Here is a 12543-nt window from a genome sequence, read left to right on the forward strand (position 1 = left end):
GCGGCCCGACGGGTCTTTTAGGTTGGACAACCAGCAAAGAGCGTGATGATCCGTCACAACGTCAAAGCGTCGACCGTAGAGATACGGACGAAATTTTTGAAGAGCCCATACGATAGCCAGGCACTCTTTTTCTGTTACTGAGTAATTGGCCTCAGGTTTCGTGAGGGCACGACTGGCATAGGCGACGACGTATTCGGCATTAGTGTTCTTGCGTTGTGCGAGCACGGCACCAAGGCCGACACCACTGGCGTCAGTGTGAAGTTCTGTAGGTGCGCTGGGATCAAAATGGCGCAAGATTGGCGGAGACGTGAGTAGGTGACGAAGGGTCGTAAAGGCATCATCAGAGGCTTCCGACCAAGCAGAAAGTTCATTGTCGCCTTGGAGAAGTTGGTTTAGTGGTGCTATCACAGTAGCGAAATTGCGAACGAAACGTCGAAAATAAGAGCATAGGCCAATGAAGCTGCGTAGTGCTTTCAAGTTAGTGGGCTTTGGAAATTCGGATACGGCGCGAAGTTTAGCAGGATCAGGAAGAATGCCTTCTTTGGAGACAACGTGGCCTAATATGGTCAGTTTTCGAGCTGCAAATCGGCACTTGTTTAAGTTAAGCTGGAGACCAGCATTCCGGAGACAGGTCAAAACTTGATGTAAACGCCGAAGATGGGTAGGAAAATCAGGAGAAAAGACGACAACGTCGTCGAGGTAGCAGAGGCAAGTATGCCACTTCAGGCCGCGTAGGATGCCGTCCATCATGCGTTCGAAGGTGGCGGGCGCATTGCACAGACCGAACGGCATCACAGTGAATTCATATAAGCCGTCAGGTGTTACAAACGCGGTTTTCGAACAGTCAGCGTCAGCCATGGGCACCTGCCAGTAGCCAGAGCGGAGATTTAAGGAGGAAAAAAACTCCGCTCCTTGCAAACAGTCAAGGGCGTCGTCAATACGTGGCAACGGGTATACATCCTTTCGGGTAATCTTATTAAGCCTTCGATAATCGACGCAAAATCGAGTGGAGCCGTCTTTCTTTTTAACTAGGACGACTGGTGATGCCCAAGGACTACTAGAAGGCTGGATGACACCGCGATTGAGCATATCGTTCACCTGGTCATTGATAACGCGCCTTTCAGTCGCCGATACTCGGTAGGGACGCTGTCGAATTGGTGCATGGCTCCCAGTGTCGATAGTGTGCGAAACAGTCGTGGTGCGGCCGAGTGATGTTGCTTGGCAGTCAAAAGACGAAGAGAAGCCTAGGAGCAAGCGAAGAAGTTCGTCGCGCTGCTGTGTCGTAAGGTCACTGGCAATAGCTGGCGTAAAAGAACGCGGCAGTGACTGAGGAGGCGATGCCTCGAGAGCAGCAAGATAAGTGGAGTCGTCCAACGTGTCAAAAATTGAAGATAAGGTCAGTGGCTCCGCTCACGGCGGCGTAGAATAATTGGTTCAGCCGATGGGTTGGAGACGCACATGAGAGAGGCACCAGCTTTGAACTCGAGGACGGCGAACGGCAGTGGTAGTGAACGGCGGCGAACTAAGAGTTCAGACGGAGCGAAGAGTACTGTGCCGTCATCTACAGATTCGCAAGAGATACTGACAAGAGTGGAAGACCAGGCAGGTATAACGGTGTCATCTGAAACAGCGATTTTGTGACAATGGTCCTGATGGTCAGTGATAATATCGGGCGAAAACTGAAACAGCTCGATTTCAGCGCGGGCGCAGTCAATGATCGCATGATGTGTGGAGAGAAAGTCCCAACCTAATATGACGTCGTGTGAACATGATGGCAACACGATGAATTCTATGATATAGACACGAGCAGTGCAGGTGCCGGATGGCTCGATGTGCTGTGCATTGGCAGTTCGAAGAGACAGTCCAGAAAGCGGCGTCGTCACTTTTCCGATCTTGCGGCAAATACGGGCATCTATCGCTGAAAGTGCAGCGCCGGTGTCGACAAGTGCTAGCGTCAATGTTCCTTCTATTGCGACTTCAATAACATTCTTCGGAGAAGTGTGAGGCCTTATACATTTCGCTGGCACCGCAGTTCTCGCCTCCTGAACTGCGATATTTAGTTTTCCTGGCGCAAAGGGCTCCGCCGCCGGTGCATGGGGGAAAGCGAGCGGCGGCGAGGAGAAGGTGAACGGCGAGCGGCGGAGAATGCGGTGTCGACGGCAGAAGGAGATTCAAAGGTGTCCGAATAGTTACGGCGGTGTTGGAAACGTGGGGCATACGGATGCACATTGTTCGGGACGTTCGGTGTAAGCAGGCGACAGTGACGTGCAACGTGTCCAGCACGGCCACAATAAAAACAAATCGGACGGTTGTCTTCCGTGCGCCAATGGTCTTGTGGTCGTGCATAGTTCACCAGTGGACGGACTGGAGGGGATACGGGTGGGCGCAAAGGTGGGCGAAGGGGGCCATAGGTCTGTGGCGCAGGCCTCATCGCGACTTCGGCGTACGTCAGGGGAGCGGCCGTCGGAGCCTGTTGAAGAGAAGGCGAAATGTGGTCGGCTACCTGCTCCTTGATGATAGATTGGAGAGCGGGCGCCAACGGAGTACTCGGCTGGCCGTGTGCAAATGGAATCAAGGAAAGCTGACGAGCCACCTCTTCACGGACGAACTCCTTGATCTGTAGCAGCAGCGAAGTGTTATCCGGAGCAGCACCCAAGCTCGACATTGAAGTGGCCTGAGGTGTAGATTGGCGGGTGGCTACGCGTTGTTTGCGCAGTTCGTCAAAGCTTTGACACAGACTGACGAGTTCAGAGACTGTCGAGGGATTTTTCGCCAACAGCATCTGGAAGGCGTCGTCTTCAATGCCTTTTAAGATATGGCGGATCTTCTCGGCATCAGGCATTGCGACGTCAACGCGATTGCAGAGGTCGACAACATCTTCTATATAGCTCGTAAATGTCTCCCCGCACTGTTGCGCACGGCCACGCAAACGTTGCTCGGCGCAAAGCTTGCGAACCGCGGGGCGCCCGAATACCTCTGTCACGTTAGTCTTGAAGGCCGTCCACGTCGCCAGATCACGTTCGTGGTTGCGGTGCCACACGCTGGCGACACCGCTCAAGTAAAACGACACGTAATTAAGTTTTTGGGTGTCGTCCCAGTGGTTGTGGATGCTCACCCGGTCGTAGTCAGCGAGCCAGTCTTCGACATCATGGTCTTCTGTACCACTGAAGATGGGTGGGTCGCGTTGCCGCAACGGGCCGGGGCAGACCACGGTAGTCACAGGGGCAGCGGGTTGTGGTTGTGGTGGTCCTTCTTCCGGCATTATGAAGACGGGCTGCAGTGTCCGATTACGAAGTTCCAGAATTCTGGTTGTACCCAGCAGCTCCACCAATTGTAAAGGGGGTTTATTCGGCTCGTAGAGCAGCAGCGACAAACTCAGCTCCAGCAGGTAGGGCGCAGCCAGCGAACAAACTGGGTACGTGCCACGCGATGGCAACGGGGCTTTTCAGCCTGCCGATCCTCTTCGTCACAATATATATATATATATATATATATATATATATATATATATATATATATATATATATATATATATATATATATATATATATATATACACACACACACACACACACACACACACACACACACACACACACACACACACACACACACACACACAGGCCCTATATACATGCCTTATATATAAACTGACCCTGGCAACCTTTAACACCTGAACTCTGTTGAGTGAGGCTAGCTTAGAAGGACTCTTTAAGGAACTATCAGACATTGTTTGGGATATCATTGGCCTTAGTGAGATTAGAAGAACTGGTGAGGCTTATACAGTGATGACTAACGACCATGTCCTCGGCTATAGAGGTTTCCCATGTAAGAAGCAATATAGGGTGGGATTCCTAATCGATAAGGATATAGCAGGCAACATTGATAAATTCTACAGCATTAGTGAGAGGGTAGCAGTAGTCTTAATCAAAATTAATAAAAGGTATAGATTAAAGGTAGTATAGGCCTACGCTCCAACATCCACTCATGATGACGATGAAGTAGATCAGTTTTATGAAGATGTTCAATTAGCGATGAGAAAAGTGCAAACTCAGCATACTGTAGTACTGGGCGACTTCAATGCAAAAGTGGAGAAAAAGCAGGCTGGTGAACAAGCAATTGGCAACTACGGCATCAATTCTAGGAACGCTAGAGGAGAGATGCTGGTAGAATTCACAGAAAGGAAGAAGCTGCGAATAATGAACACCTTTTTTAGGAAGCGTAGCAACAGAAAGTGGACTTGGAAAAGCACTAATGGTGAAACTAGAAATGAAATTGATTTTATACTTTCAGCCGATCCCAGCATAGTGCAGGATGTATAAGTGATAGGTAGGGTAAAGTGCAGTGATCATACTTTAGTGAAGGCTAGGATTCACCTCAATTTGAAGAGAGAAAGAGTAAAATTGGTCAAGAAGAAACAGCCCAACCTAGACGCAGTAAGGGTAAAAGCAGACAAATTCAGGCTGACACTTGCAAACAGATATGCAGCCTTAGAGCAGAGAGATGAAGATGACGCTTGAAGGCAACATAAAGAAGCTAAACCTGGAGTGTGCTGTACTTGATTTTCGCAGAGCAGCTCATGACTGTATTGTCACTCACCTGGCACACGAGTTTGATGCTTTTCTCCAAGCAGCTTCAGAAACGTGTTGCGACGTCAACGCTTTGTGGCATCAATTTAAGTCAGTCGTGCTACACTGCACAACAAACTTCATCCCGATGAAACGTTGCAAACCACAAAAGAAAAACCCATGGATATCGCGTGAGGTCCTTCAAGCGAAGCGTAAAGTAAAAAGACTTAGACATACTATTAAAAGAAAAGGGCCGAATCAATCTCTGAAAGACAACCTGACCTCCGCTCTCGCTGACTTCAAAGGAAAGTTAAAAAATGCAAAACATCACTATTTCAGCACAACATTCCCCGACTTCATTACCAACAATCCACACAGGTTTTGGAAATACTTTCGCCCGTGTTTAGGTGTGTCACCCGAACGGTCTCTAGAAGAGAAAACAGCTCGAGCAAACACATTCAACAAATTTTTCTTCTCGGTTTTCACTTCAGACAATGGCTTACTTCCCTCCCTACCCTGCCCACCTAAAACCATCGATTCATTAAGCATTACGAATGCCGGTATTCTCAATCTGTTACTTAATATCGACATCAAGAAAGCTAACGGGCCAGATGATATCCCGAACGAATTTTTAAAAACGTATGCAGAATGGTGTAGCCAATACCTGGCCATTATATACCGCAAATCACTCGAGTCCGCACAACTACCAGATGACTGGAAAAAAGCGAAGGTGATTCCAATACATAAATCCGGCAACAGCAGCGAACCTTCCAACTACAGGCCAATCTCACTTATCAGCACATCTTGTAAAATATTGGAACATATTATCTTCAAACACATCACTACATTTCTCGAGCAAGAACATATATTAATACCTCAACAACACGGCTTTAGAAGTGGCCTCTCAACGGTCACACAACTAACCGAAGTGGTCCATGACCTTGCGCTCAGCCTAAACAACCGAAGCCAGACAGACATGATCCTCCTCGACTTCAGTAAAGCATTTGATTGTGTTAGCCATGTAAAATTAGTTGCAAAACTGGAGGCTGCAATCGGAGGGGGTCAGATTACTGCATGGGTAAAAAACTTCTTATCACATCGAACACAATATGTTATTGTAGATAACACCCCTTCCAGGTCTGTAGCTGTCACCTCCGGTGTTCCCCAAGGGTCAGTACTGGGCCCATTGCTATTTTTGATCTTTATTAACGACATTGCTGCTAACATTGAATGTGACATTAAGCTCTTCGCGGACGATTGTATTATTTATAAAGAAATTGTCAGTTACGCAGACCACTTATTATTAAACAGAGCACTCGATTTGGTGTGCAATTGGTGTAAAGAGTGGCAAATGTCAATTAACACCACTAAATCTGTATGCATGTCCTTTACAACAAAAAAGAAGCCTTCAGAATTTTCTTACGCCCTCGGTGGCACTTGCCTGAATAAAGTAAATAACCACAAATACCTAGGTTTCACATTCTCTTCTACCCTTTCCTGGAACTTACATATTGATAATATTACCTCAGTCGCATTACGCAAGCTTTTTTTCCTTAGACGATGTTTACGCCTTGCACCGAAACACACCAGACTACTAGCCTATACAACTTTTGTTCTCCCCGTCTTAGAATACGCTAACATCATCTGGTTTCCACACACATCAACTAACTTATCAAAACTAGAAAAGGTGCAAAGAAAAGCTGTGAGGTTCATTTTTTAACAAATACAGTCCCTATGACTCCCCTACAAACCTCTTAGCTGATGCAGGTCTTAAAACACTATCTGTTAGGGCCAGACACGCCCGCTTAAAATTCATCTACCAACTAATCCACGACAGTTATAAGATAGACCGAACTAAGTACGTTACTTTGTCTACATCACGCCTGTGGCGAAAAAATCACCCATTTACACTAAACCAGTACAGTATTCGCAATGACACGTTCAAGTTTTCACTTTTCCCACGTGCGATCAGAGAATGGAATCTCCTCCACTTAGACATAGCTTCCTCTCCGTCACTTTCATCGTTCATCAACCTATTGGAGACATCAAACAGAGAAGACGCCACTTAACACACCCACATATCTTAATCTTAAACCACATATCTGTAATACTTATTTCTGTGCGTGGCATTTATGCATTTCAAACCCCAAACTCGCCTCTTCTGCGCGGTTATCTGTTACCTGTATAAGTTCTCTGATCTTACAAGTGTCATTCATTCGCTATTCTTTATATAAGATCTAGTAATACAATATTGTTATATTGTTATACTAACTACATTGTTATATTGTTATAGCCATATTGTTATACCAACCAAAAGTATTGTATTATTGGTGATTTCTGCAGTAGTTAAGGAAGCGTTTTTCCTTTTTTTTTTTAATGTACCATGTAACATGACCTGTTTGTTTCTTTCTGTAAAATATTGCCCACCTGCTTTGGTCTCAACTGAGACTGGCAGTATTGCAAATAAATAAATAAATAAATGACAGAGGTAATGAATGAAACCGTAACTAGGCTGGCTTCATAGGCAGCAATTGAAATGGGAGGCAAGGCACCAAGGCAACCAGTAGGCAAGCTCTCCCAAGTAGCAAAGGACCTAATAAAGAAACGACAAAGAATGAAAGTGTCCAACTCAAGAGATAAGATATAATTCACGGAACTGTCAAAACTTATCAACAAGGCGAAAATAAGGGATATTCGAAACTATAACGTGAGAAAGACTGAAGAAGCCGTAAAAAATGGACGCAGCCTGAAATCGGTGAGAAAGAAACTTGGCATAGGACTAACCAACATGTATGCACTGAAAGATAAGCAGGGTAATATCAGCAACCTTGAAGATATAGTAAAAGCAGCGGAAGAAGTCTATACTGACCTGTACAGTACCCAGAGGAGTCAGGATACCTCCATTCGAAGCAGTAATGAACAGGATACAGAAACTCCTTCTACAACTAGTGATGAGGTCAGGAGGGCCTTGCAAGACATGAAACGGGGAAGAGCGGTAGGAGAAGATGGAATAACAGTCGATTTCATCAAAGACAGAGGAGACATAATGCTTGGAAAACTGGCCACTCTCTATACGAAGTGTGTATCGACTGCAAAGGTCCCAGAAAACTAAGAATGCAAACATCATACTAATCCACAAAAAGGGAGACGTTAAAGAATTTAAAAATTATAGACCCATTAGCTTACTCCCAGTATCATATCATAAAAAGGCAACAAACACTGACACCAAGGACAACATAGGGGAAATTACTTGTGCTTAATAAATGATATAAAGAAACAATAAATTAATGGAAATGAAAGATAATGAAAAAACAACTTGCCGCAGGTGGGGAACTATCCCACAACCTTCGCATTTCACGTACGATGCTCTACCAATTGAGCTACTGTGGCGCCTTTTCTCCATCCACTTTCTTGGGTATTTGTGTTTCCTAGAAGAACCCTGGGAGTGTTAGCCAGCGCCACCACTCACAGACCTTGGCGGCGGATGTGGAACATCCTTTCTGCCGCAGGCGTCACGAGAATGTGATCTTTTTTGGGTGAAGGCAACCGGTCCTTGGTGTCCGTGTTTGTTGCCTTCTTATGATATGACTAATAAAAATCGGGCCCCTTAGTTAACCCCCTTTCTTCTCGTTTATCCCAGTACTGTGTTATATAGAGTATTCTACAAGTAAAATAAGGGCAACACTAGACTTTAGTCAACAAAGGGAACAGGCTCCATGGCATCAGGAAGGGATACTCTACAATGGATCACATCCATTGGTAATCAGGTAATCGAGAAATCCGCAGAGTACAATCAACCTCTCTATATGGCTTTCATAGATTACGAAAAGGCATTTGATTTAGTAGAGATACCAGCAGTCATAGAGGCATTACATAATCAAGGAGTACAGACCGCTTACGTAAATATCTTGGAAAATATTTACAGAGATTCCACAACTACCTTAATTCTACATAAGAAAAATAGGAAGATACCTATAAAGAAAGGAGTCAGACAAAGATATACAATCACTTCAATGCTATTCACTGCATGCTTGGAAGAAGTATCTTACCTTAGATCAATTGCTCACAGGAGACCCTGATCATGAGAAGGAAATTTACAGAAGAATAGTGCAAATGGGTTGGAGCATATTTGGGAGACACTGTCTAATCCTGACTGGAAGCTTACCATTATCATTAAAAAGAAAGGTCTACAATGAATGCATTCTACTGGTGCTGACATATGGGGCAGAAACTTAGAGACTGATGAAGAAGCTCGAAAAAAAGTTAAGGACCACGCGAAAAGCGATGCAACGAAGAATGTTAGGCATAACGTTAAGAGAAAGGAAGAGAGCAGTGTGGATCAGAGAGCAAACAGGGATAGCCGATATTCTAATTGACATTAAGAGAAAGAAACGGAGCTGCGCAGCTCATGTAATGTGTAGGTTAGATAGCCAGTGGACCATTAGGGTTACAGAATAGGTGCCAAGAAAAGCACAGTCAAGGACGGCAGAAGACTAGGTGGGGCGATGAAATTAGGAAATTTGCGGGTGCTAGTTGGAATCGGTTGGAGCAGTACAGGTGTAATTGGAGATCGCAGGGAGTGGCCTTCGTCCTGCAGTGTACGTAAAATAGGATGATGATGATGATGATGATGATGATATATACAGGATGTCCAAACTATCATGCACCGAGATTTAAAAAATATGCAAACGCCACATAGCTGGACAAAGCCAAGGTAATGTTTGCCCTCACTTGGAGATGTCCAGAATATTTTTTGCATTCCACCTAATTATACATAATTAGTCTTAATTAATGAATAAACTTCCTAAATATTATAATTTGATGAAAAGTGTCAATGAGAAAATTGTAAAGCAACACTAAAAAACTCCCAATTTCTGTTGCTCAGTATGTGCTATATGAAAGTGTTTTTCCAAGTGTGAAAGAAGCTTGCATATACACACAAAGTGCCTTGACTGGCCAGTCGTGTGGCAATTTTGCGTGTATTTGTGGGCTTCTTTCACGCTAGGAAAAACACTTTTATGTGGCACGAATTGAGCAGCAGAAAGCTGTATTAGGAGTTTTTCATGTCACTCTACAATTTTCTCATTGACACTTTTCATTTAATTATAATATTTGAGAAGGTGACTAATTAAATAAAACTAATTAAGTTATTAGGCAGAATGCAAAGAAATATTCAAGGCCACTTCGTCCTGCAAAGGTGGATGTCCAGTGGAGCTGTAAATGTCATGGTAGGAAAACTTGTGGTAAAGACTTTATTGCATCATTTATTATCACTTACACCATGCCACACGGGCACAGAAAATGACATTAACTTGCTAATGGCCTAAATTTTTAATGCCATTTGCATGGTGCCACACAGACAAACTCAATGCCATTTGCCTTAATGTCATTCGTTATCTACTGTGTTCACCAGAACTCGTTTTACTGAGAAATGTATACCCTCAACTCCAGAGCTTGCACATTGCAGTATAACTGAAGTACATGGTACAGTCTCTAGCATGTAAAAAATAATTTATACATAACTTTCAACTACAACGCTCCTGCAAGGAGTTGTACTTGGTGAACTTCAGGTCGGCGTGGGAATTGCTTCAACGGGCCAAGCGTCATTTTGATATTAGGCTTCGGACTTGACTTGGAAAGGCCGAAGTTGCTCTGGCCGGTTGCAACATTGAAAAAAGACAGTAACAAACTCAAGCTCATGGCATTATCCCAGATAGCCAGATACATCCATTAGATGCGCATAATATGGTACACCTTGGACATTCAGTACGTCCGTTAGATATCCAGATTTATCCAGAAAACGTTACATGGATGTACTATGGATCATCGCAAATGCATGCAGAACATGTAAGTGGTACGTTGTGGGGATGTCAGTGCTGGATATATGTAACATCTAATAGACGTCCACAACATCCTGTAGATGTATATATTACATCTAATAGATATTTACTACATCTAATGGATATCCATATTAACCACACTTACATCCATAGGACATACATTATACAATTTTTGGCTGTTTCTTTTATTCTTCATGCATTGATGCACTGGGCCTCTTCAGTTTGTTGTCCCAGACTACCCCAGATTGCTTGAGACGCTATTACAGCCAATGATTATTGGCGTACGCAGCTTCTCGGACAGTCCTGGACTGTTTGGGACAACAAATCAAAGTGCCACTATTACTAAGCGAAGAGAAACTCAAGTTGTCACCACCAGCCTTTTTATTGTGAAACCTTTTATTGGTATCAACCGTTTAACAAGTACGTAATGATGTACACAATATTTGTAGTGAAATACAATGGTAGACTGCAGCTGTCTCATGAAAATAAAGTGAACACTAAAAATACAACATAATGCCATCTCTTGGTTACTGAAAGGCACAATGAGTGCTTAACACACGAACCAATACAGAAATGTCACTTTTACATAACAGCTAAGCATAAATATACTAAAGAATAAATAACATAAGACAGTAAAAGCAATGCTTGAAAAGGAACACTTCTCTCATAAAAAAATGATTTCTTAGGTGAGCAACAGCACAGTGTTAGCTGCATTCTCTCCAGTAAAATAAAAGACAGAGGGCACAGTATGACACTTAATTAATTTCTCATGAACAAAAACAAAAGCAGAATTCACATATGGAAACATCAAATCACTATTTCATTAGCCTTGTATTTAGCAAAATAAAAAGCAAAGCAACGAAGGGGGCTAGTTGGTGGACGTTTATAATATATTGCACTTAGTGTTATACTGATGATTTTAAGTGAAGGACAGGACGTGGACGTACGTAGCGCAAGTATGTCCACGTCCTGTCCTTTACTTAAAATCGTCAGTGTAACACTAAGTGCAATATAATCATGAAAAAAGAAAGAGTAGAAACATTGTAGTGAAACATAAAGGAGAGCAACAGCTGAAGGCCCAAAACAGCAATATATCCTATAGGAAAAACAATCTAAAAAGCGTCAATATGTTAGCACAATGATAAATTATATAAGAGAAGCAGGCAACCCCCTGTAGCAAAAGGGGGCCAAATTAGCTTCTCCATAAAGGAGGCATATTCGGAACACAGCTGCTGCATAAAAAAACTTCTTTTAACACACTGTTCTCTCTTAGAAATGAAGACTGTTATAATGAGGAAGTATCTTAATTTTTGCCTCATTTTCCTCGAATAAGTAAGCATGCAGTCCAAGTACAACTATAGTATGCTCTATAAATTATTCGAGTAGAATAACTATATCATATTTCCATGCAAGTGAGACTACAGCCAATTCGTGCATAGATTCGTGGATCATAAGGAATGTCAATGTGTCAATGTCAATTGTCAATGTCAATTCCCACGGTAACTTTCTTCTGCCCCCTGCTACGCTTCCCTTCCCTTGGAATCCAGTCTGTAACCCTTAATGACCATCGGTTATCTTCCCTCCTCATTACATGTCCTGCCCATGCCCATTTCTTTTTCTTGATTTCAACTAAGATGTCATTAACTCGCGTTTGTTCCCTCACCCAATCTGCTCTTTTCTTATCCCATAACGTTACACCCATAATTCTTCTTTCGATAGCTCATTGCGTCGTCCTCAATTTAAGCAGAACCCTTTTCGTAAGCCTCCAGGTTTTTTCTCCGCATGTGAGTACTGGTAAGACACAGCTGTTATACACTTTTCTCTTGAGGGATAATGGCAACCTGCTGTTCATGATCTGAGAATGCCTGCCAAATGCACCCCAGCCCATTCTTATTCTTCTGATTATTTCAGTCTCATGATCTGGATCCACGGTCACTACCTGCCCTAAGTAGATGTATTCCCTTACCACTTCCAGTGCCTCGCTACCTATCATAAACTGCTGTTCTCTTCCGAGACTGCTAAAGAGAGAGAAAAAACATTTATTTGGACCACCGAGGTGGTTGCTCTTGAGGTCGAGTGGGTGGGGTCCTCATTCCACGACTCCACTGGCCGTGGCTGCTCGACGTACTTGCTGG

The 12543-nt window shown here is 43.7% G+C and overlaps 1 protein-coding gene and 1 non-coding gene across 7 annotated transcripts in view; one reads left to right on the forward strand and one right to left on the reverse strand.

The window, feature by feature from the left end:
* The window catches only part of LOC139054193 (ranBP-type and C3HC4-type zinc finger-containing protein 1-like), a 114541-nt gene that overhangs the window by 27365 nt on the left and 74633 nt on the right, over positions 1-12543 (forward strand). The window lies entirely within an intron of this gene.
* Positions 7886-7958, reverse strand: TRNAS-UGA (transfer RNA serine (anticodon UGA)). The gene has a single exon. It is a non-coding gene; the product is annotated as a tRNA-Ser (tRNA).

The sequence above is a fragment of the Dermacentor albipictus genome, chromosome 1, assembly GCF_038994185.2.
Source record: "Dermacentor albipictus isolate Rhodes 1998 colony chromosome 1, USDA_Dalb.pri_finalv2, whole genome shotgun sequence".
NCBI lineage: Eukaryota > Metazoa > Arthropoda > Arachnida > Ixodida > Ixodidae > Dermacentor > Dermacentor albipictus.